This window comes from Arvicanthis niloticus, unplaced genomic scaffold (genome assembly GCF_011762505.2).
Source record: "Arvicanthis niloticus isolate mArvNil1 unplaced genomic scaffold, mArvNil1.pat.X pat_scaffold_603_arrow_ctg1, whole genome shotgun sequence".
Taxonomy (NCBI): Eukaryota; Metazoa; Chordata; class Mammalia; order Rodentia; family Muridae; genus Arvicanthis; species Arvicanthis niloticus.
In genome coordinates, this window is record NW_023046223.1 from 30,503 (window position 1) to 39,155 (window position 8,653).

The window sequence follows — 8,653 nt, forward strand, 5'->3', positions numbered from 1 at the left end:
CATTGTTGGTTGTGCCACGCCTGCGCTGGTGGTCCTAGAATTTATAACAAAGAAGGCTCAGCAAAGCAGGAGGAGCAGGTAAATCGGCAGCATTGGTTCCTGCATCAGCTCCTGCTTCCAGGTTCTCCTATTTGAATTACTTCCCTAACTTCCTTCAGTGATGGACTGTGGATGTGGAAAGATAAGCCAAGTCAACCCTTTCTTCCTCAGCTTGCTTTGATCATGGTGTTTTACCACAGCAATAGTACTCCAAACTATGTTCCAGTTATATATTTGTTTCATTCTGCCTAAACCAATCTGTTTGTAGTTTCAATTTTTGTTAGTATTTTTCTTTGTATCAAATCATATGATCATTGACATTTCTAATGATCATTCTAAAACTGGTATCTTAATCTTAAATGTAGGAGTCTGACCTAAGTAAGTCGTTGCATATATGTTATAACTGGGTAGCTTGGTGTTCTTGTGGGACTCCTAACGGGGAGAGCAGGGGCTGTCTCTGACCGTTTTGCCGAATTTGCGACCTTCTTCTCTATTGGTTCGCCTCACCCAGAATTGCTGTCATGGCTATGTGCTTGCTCTTATTATAGCTTGTTATGCAGTATTTGTTTGATGTCGCTGGGAGGCCAGTTATTTTCTGAGGGGAGGTGAGGGTAAGGGATGCATCTGGGGATGGGGAGAGCCTGAAGAATAGAGAGGAGAAACTGCAGCAGGAATGAAGTATATGAGAGAAAAATGAAAAAAAATGTTACTTTTTAACTAATACACTGTATTTATTTAAATGAGGGACACCATGAATATAGTGCCCCAATACCACAAATTATGTAGTTGAATTTTGAGGTTCTTAGGAAATCACAGTTCAGCACATACAGAGTTCAGTGGATAAGTCTTGCTCTGGAAAAACTACCTTTGTGAACATGGTATCTCCCCTGCCTGGAATGTTTGAAAATTGATGCTCTTCTTATTTGCTATTCTATCAATTTCTTTTAAAAAAGATTTTTAGAAATATAATTTATTTCTATATGTACCGTTGTTTGTCATGCATATGTGTATTCAGTCTATCCCAGCTACTTATCGAAGCCTTAAGAGTCTTTCTGACCTTTATGGCTGGAGTTGCAGATGGCTGTGTGATGCTGTGTCACCAGGGTCCTACGAAGGAGCTACTACTGTTCATAAACACTGAACCATTTCGTCATGCCTTTATCAATTTCTTAATTTTGTTTTTTCATTTTTCTTCATAAAAATCAGAAAATTAATGCATTTTATGCTAATATGACATTATAAACATGAGAAAGTCTTAGATTAATACTCAGGGGAAACATTGGAACTTTACACATAATATTTTAATGTACTGTTCTTTAAGAAGTAAAGTTTAAACAAATGACTACAGTGCTTAAATACTCATTAAATTTAAGGAATAGTTATAGTCATTCCAATATTTCCAATACCAGGTTTTAAATATAGTTCAGTGTTGGATTTATTATACCTTAAATTCTCTTAAAAATGGCATTAATGTGTGTGACCAAGAAAATATCGATGATTTTATAACCCATAAACAAAAATTGCTCTCAAGCACCATAATTACATATATTTAGTTAATCAATGGTAGACTTTAGTTTTTGTTTTGTTTTTATTGAAGTTCCTGTTGGCCTATTATTATTATATTAACAATTTTGCTTTTCATATTTTATACTTTGCTTCAATTTTGAACACTTTGTCATATTAATGCAGCTATTTATCTTTATTCTAATAATGTAATTACTGGTTAATAAAATATTTTTATTTTGGTCACTTTAGTGTATTATAAACAGATATTGCTTGGAATATTTTATTATTAAAAATCTAATCTTTTCCTAAAGCTGAAATAGTGTCATTTTTATTAGAGATAGTAATGGGTATTAAGTCATACATAAATCTTGGTAGAATTGGATGATACTTATTCTTGTCACTGCAAACTTAGCCAAAACACTTGAAGAGGCACTGGACCAAGAGGAGAATCTAGAAGTATCATATTACTAAGGAAATATGGTTTCCAAGTGCTTTATAAATATTCATCAATACCGACTAAATTCTGAGGAAAAAGTGAGCTCACTCCCCTAACCTCCAATAACATGTCTATAACATGTACAAGTAAGTCCAAGAAGACATAATGGAAAAGAAGGAGAAAGATTGTAAGATTATAATGAGTGGAATGACTTCTGGGAAAATCTGTTCTGAACAGGATTGGAATATTGCTATCATGAATGCTTAACAATAGTACTGCCTTCACAAGATGTGCAAAGACCATACTAATTAACAGGTGCACATGGGTGGAGAAAAATAAAGAGCTACAGGCAGTCAGTAGCTGGTGAGAAAGAAAGATTTTCTCAGGAAAACCCTCAAATTTGTGGTCAGCTCAAAACATGAAAATTAGGAAATTTTAGTTTAGATGCCTATACACACACATACATATGAGAGGAATCAATTGGACATATATAATAAATATATTATATATGCACATATACATAGTCTTTGTGTGTATGTATACATATATAAATATGAATGTTGAAAATAATAGAAGACAAATAGAATATATAACATAAGAGGAGCTGGTGGGAGTAAACAGAAGACAGGTTAGTAGGGAAAAGATATAATTAAACCAAAAGCAGTGTGCTCATTTATGCAATGAAATCTTGAAATAAATATGTGATAATCCTTACAAGTGATGTGATCACTTCTGCTAATCCAAACATGAAACACTACTCATATTTGGAATAATCATAGTAAAATATTATTAAAAACAATTGAATATTATCTACTTATGTTGCCTTCCATCACATTTAGGTTATAGAAAGTCTGCTTTGAAAATATGAGATCAAAGACGGAATAGTTGAGATTTTTCATAGATTTAACATCTAGAAATAAGCAGGCTTTAGAACTGAGCCTAATCCTTGTGCTATCATTTTCTTTTACAAATTCAAAGGTCCTGCTATAAAAAGTACAATCAAGCCAATTTCAAGCAGAGCGAGCCAGGTCTATTTGCACATACCTGTGATGCCAAAGGTTAAATCTTCTTTCAATCTGTGTTTTCTTACTCCTTGAACTAGCATGATTTGCTCGCTGAATTAATCCCAAATAACCACTGTTTCTGTTGAGACTTCTTTTCTATTTTCTGTATTAAGTGAAGTAAATTATTTATTCAGACATATAATCAAACTGCTTCATTACACTTCCACTGAAACAGAACTCTAGACAGCAGTATCTAATGTTAGGAAATTGCAGAAAAGAGGCAATGCCAGAAAATAAGGAACTTATAAAGGAATTAGGAAATTTACATGACATTAATTGTCAATGCATTATTTATTCGTGGATTGAAAAAATGAGCTTTAAATATTTTTATATAATGAAATATCATATAATATAGAATGATACTCAATTTAATAAAAATAATCAGAAACCTTGATTAGTAAATAATAGTGAAGTTATTTAGCTGCACATCTAAAACGTTTATCAATGAATATGAGCCATGTTGTCTCTGAAATATAGTCATTGAAAATGCTATATTACTCTTAACCTTCATGAATATTTAATTTGTATTTATTTTATTGATTAGCTAATTATGATTGTAGGTCTTTGTGGGTGCCTGTGCAAACTAGTGCAGCTGACTACAGTGGCCAAAAAAGGGAGTCAGTCAGACACCATAGAGCTGGTGTCATAGGCAGATGCACTAAACTTAGAAGCCACAAGAGTAATTAATGAAGGCTTTCAACTGCTAAAGGATCTTTTCAGTGCCTATTTCCTATTGTAATAAGATCCATAATTATTAACAGGTTAGGTATATAGAGAAGGTATTTTACATTTTAACATGCTTCTTAAGTGGTAGGATTGTAATCAGAATTATGCACTGCTAAAAATAAGTATTGCACATACATTTTACTATAATTGATATTCCTTGCATTAATAAAGTATTAAACATTGGTGAATTGCTATTATATAATAAATAATATTCTATCATAGCATTTCATTTGTGTATGTCACAAGTAAAAGTTAATCATATATTTTAGAAAGAGCATTGGCTTGATATATATTTGGTGGAATATCCTTATGTTTCAACTTACTTTAAATATTTTAATTAGGTTTATCTATTACATTTTATGTGAACGAGTGTTTGTCTTGCATGGATTTTTGTGTACCATGTGTGTCTCTTGTGCCTATGGAAGTCATAAGCAGCTACTGAATCCACCAAAACTAAAGTTTAAAATGATCATGAGTCTCTGAGTTCTGTGAATCTAATCTAGGTTCCCTGCAAGTCAAACAAATGCTTTTAACCATTAAATCATTTTTCCACGTTTCTTGATAGATCTTTTTTGTTAACGCATTTTCTATAGTAAGCTAAAATAACCTCCAAATTTACATACAAATAATTGGAGTACACTGCAGTATCAGCTTAGATTTATTGATTCAAATATCTTTTTTTTTAATCTACCATTGTCTCCCTCCCTGTCACTTGTGTCTCAGTCTTTGTCTGTCTGTCTGTCTGTCTGCCTGCCTGTCTTTGTCTCTCTCTCTCTGCATGATAATGCTTCCTTCCACTTAACATCTGTATACTATATTCACATCTTTTCTACATTTTCTTTCCCACTCAAATCTATGACCTTTTCTTTAATAATCATTAACACACACACACAAACACACACACACACACATACACACACACACACACACACACACACTATACAACCATTTCTTGTTGTTAACACAAATACATGTTTAGGAAGACTGCTTGGGATTTAGTATCTCATCTGGTGGCTCATTCCTGGAGGAGCCAGTATCGTATCTGTCTCTCTCAGTACACCTGCATTGCCTGCAGTTCTTCATGAAGGAGCAGAGGCACATGAGATGTACATAATCCATGTTGTGATCCAAACCTGTTGTCATTATTCATGTCTTACTTAGGCAACCATATTTTAGCAATTTCTTTGTTGCAACTATCCTGTATGTTCTTTCCATTCCTTTAAAAAGATTTCATTAAAATCTATTTCTAATAACAATATATGTTGTCACTCAAGACCTCTTGTGCTGATGTTCAATGGAATTGCTGCATTATGTTTATGCATGAGTAATTTTAATAATCCAAATTTATTATTAAATATTTATATTAATGAGTATATTACTATATGTGTGTTTATATAATTCATTTAGGAATACATTTGACCTAAGTTTCACACACTTTTCTTCTTACCCACATTTTGCCATTTTCAAGATATTTGTAACTTAACTTCTGTAAATACTAAAGTTAAATATATCAACATAGTTGATTTTATAAAAATGACATAAAACTTTGGAAACATTTTTTTCTCAAACATGGATAGCAGATTTTAGAAAAATGTTCACCTATCAACCAAAATATTATTGTTTTCATTCCACATAAAATTGTAGAGAAATTGTATCTCTCAAAATAATCTTAAAATTTTATCTGAAGATAATATTGGAATTTACTCAGTTTTTATTAAATTCCATTTTGTTTTTATATTGGTTATTTTATTTGTATTTCAAATATTGTCCCCCTTCCCAATCTTCTCCCAACAACCCACCATCCGATCCCCCTCCGCTTTGCCTATAAGAGGATACTCCCACACCCACACACTCACTCCAAACTCACGTCTCTAACACCCCCCTACGCTGGGGCATTAAGCCTCAACAGGACCAAGGGCCTCTCCTCTCGTTGATGGCAGGTAAGGCATCCTCTGTTACATGTGTCTGGAGCCATGGATCCCTCCATGTATACTGTTTGGTTGGTGGTTTAGTCCCTGCGAGCTCTCGGGTGGAGGATCTGGTTATTTGATATTGTTGTTCTTCCTATAGGATTCCAATCCCATTCATCTCCTAAAGTTCTTCCCCTAATTCTTCCACTGGGGTCTTGGGCTCAGTCTGATGAATGACTGTAAGCATCTGCATCTGTATTGGTCAGGTGTTGGCAGAGCCTCTCATTTGATACTGAAATTTAAATAAGTTGTTATATTAACATTCATGTAAATACTTCAGAAATATTTCTTCCATTATAAAAGCTAAAGTAATCTTTCACAACACAATCACACACACACAGAAACACACACACACATACACATATCATTATTACACAGAATTTTAAAAATCAATTTTATGTCTTCAGTGGGATATAAAATTATGGTACATGTAATATGTTCAATTTGGAAAGCAACCAACTATAAAGACAAGAATTAAATATATAATTCCAGATAGATACTACAACTATATAATCTCCCCTTACACTTGGTTAAAAATACTTATTTTTTTCTTTATTTTCTACATTATTGTCTGAGAACTAATATTGGCTTAAAGGAACAAAGTTTACTTTTTCAAAAGGAACTTTACCAAAAACAAACAACAAATAAAACCCTCAAATCAACAAAATAACAACAAAAAAGCCTCATGAAGGTCAAAGCAATTGATCCAGTAGAAATGAAACTAACTTTGTGGCAAGTGAAATATGACAAGTTTGAAATAGACAAAATGAAATAAATATTCCTGTCTCAAAAACCAAGATATGCAAAAGAAGCAGGACACTTAACTTTCTACATGAGAGGGTTTGTGTGCAGCACCTATTCCTAAGACTTAAAATAATCTCAAATAATTTAGTAGACTTTTATACCTTCAAGAAAAGTGAGAGAATATTTAGATGGACTCACAAGCAGATTTTAAATAACTGTTTTCTGTAAAATAAAAATTTCTCAAGAAACAAATACATATATGAATTCACAATCATGCCCACACTCACATTCACTGACTCAAGGGAAAATTTTAACTCTTTAGCTGCCCAGATGAGATTTAGATCTAAGGGCTAATAGAGTCTGGAGAAGATGCTGAACAGGTACTAAGATGAGGATGAAAATAGTACGGTTGTCAGATTTGGTCTTCTCTACATATATCTGAATGGTGTGTGTGTGTGTGTGTGTGTGTGTGTGTGTGTGTCTGCAGATACATGTGTATTTCTAAGTATTTCTGAGGGTGTTATGGAAAATCATAAACAGATTTTTAAAACAGCTGTTTTTAATTAAAGACGCTCTCAAGAAACAAACGTGATGCACAAGCATGCCCACACTCACATTTATTGACTCAAGGGAGAATCTCAATATTTAATCTCTTTAGTTCTGGTTAAATCCCCTCTAATTCTCGCTAGGGAAATCAGAGAAGATGGTGAGAACACAACACTGATTAATTGTCTGTATGGATAAAATATAGGATTACCCTATGATTTTATTATTTATATTAAACCTAAAAAAATCTCAGGTTTTAAAGCAGATGTTTTCTATGGAAAATAGAAATTTAAAAAATACTTGAAACTTCTCTGATACTGACATTTTATGTAACTTGTAAATAGAAGTAGAGGAAAGTGAGGATTTGTGGGAATCAAGGAAAAACCAGAAGAAAGAAAATACTCCTACTCTCTAATGTCTCAGAAATCATTATAAACATTACCTATAAAAAAGAAATATAAAATAATAAGCCTAAGTAAATTATATCATATATGCAAATCAAGGAAGAGCTTTGTGTTTACAAATAGGTAAATGGTTTTGTCTGGTGAGTGGTAAGGAGATCAATCATTTTTACCCTTCAGGCTTCAAAGGCAGAATTCATTTAACCTGGGTTTAAACGGTTTTAATCTTGCTTGCATTGTACCTCAATGGAAAAAAATTCATAAAATAACTTATTCCCCAAATCACTTCTAATGTTTCTTGTATCATATAGTTTCTTGTATCATATAACAAAATCAAATATTTCAAAATCCATTTTTAAAGTTTTCCATCTTGTACATTGTCTTATTATTTTTCAAGTATTTATTTTTCTATAAATAATTTTGAAAATGAAGGGCATGTAGGATGTGAAGTATAAGCATTACGTCACTATGAGTATAGTGAAGATTCTTGTAACAACAATAGATGCAGGCTTTTAAAGATATCTTTGCAAAGAAATAAACTGGTTGTATAAGCAAATCCATTTGCCAGGTAAAACAACTTGAAATAAGGTTTATATTCATTATAAAGACAATTCCATGTATAAAATTAGAAGGATAGGCTTGTAAGGGTTAAATTTCCAAATCCATTTGACATATAATTATAAATGTGAACTCCTAAACAATTTCATAAATTGTCAATCTTCTAGTTCAATATCCTTTTATTTTCTGGAAATAAAACATTTTTTTACAATATTTCCACATTTAAACTAAAGTTATCTTATATTTTTCAATATGCCAAGAATTGTCTAATGTAAGAAATTTAAGTTCACTTGTATTTTGGGTTTATTTTATTTTATTTTTTACACTTGTGATATATTCTTGGCTGACAGCTCTGTCTGTCTCTTACATTTACCTCACTTGAAAATTCAATTCTATATTTTCATACTAAATCAACTGGCAATGCTTTAAAAATTGACTATGAGAAAACTGTTCAGACAGATACACTGTATTTGTTTGTTTGTTTGTCTGTTCGTTTTGTTCTGTATCAAATTGTAAAAGTTCTAACATTTTAAAATCCAGCAAATAAGGCTGTTTTATAGAGAAAATGACTTCCAATGGTCTTGTTGAAAAAGACATCTCTGATGTTTCCATTCATTAGAAATACATTTAGAGTTTTAGAAATTATGACAGTGAAACTCTGTT

The 8,653-nt window shown here is 32.2% G+C and overlaps 1 non-coding gene across 1 annotated transcript; it reads right to left on the reverse strand.

Annotated features, from left to right (window-relative positions):
- Positions 1-779: 779 nt before the first annotated feature.
- On the reverse strand, positions 780-941 carry LOC117702243 (U1 spliceosomal RNA). The gene has a single exon (XR_004605991.1). It is a non-coding gene; the product is annotated as a U1 spliceosomal RNA (small nuclear RNA).
- Positions 942-8,653: the final 7,712 nt, after the last annotated feature.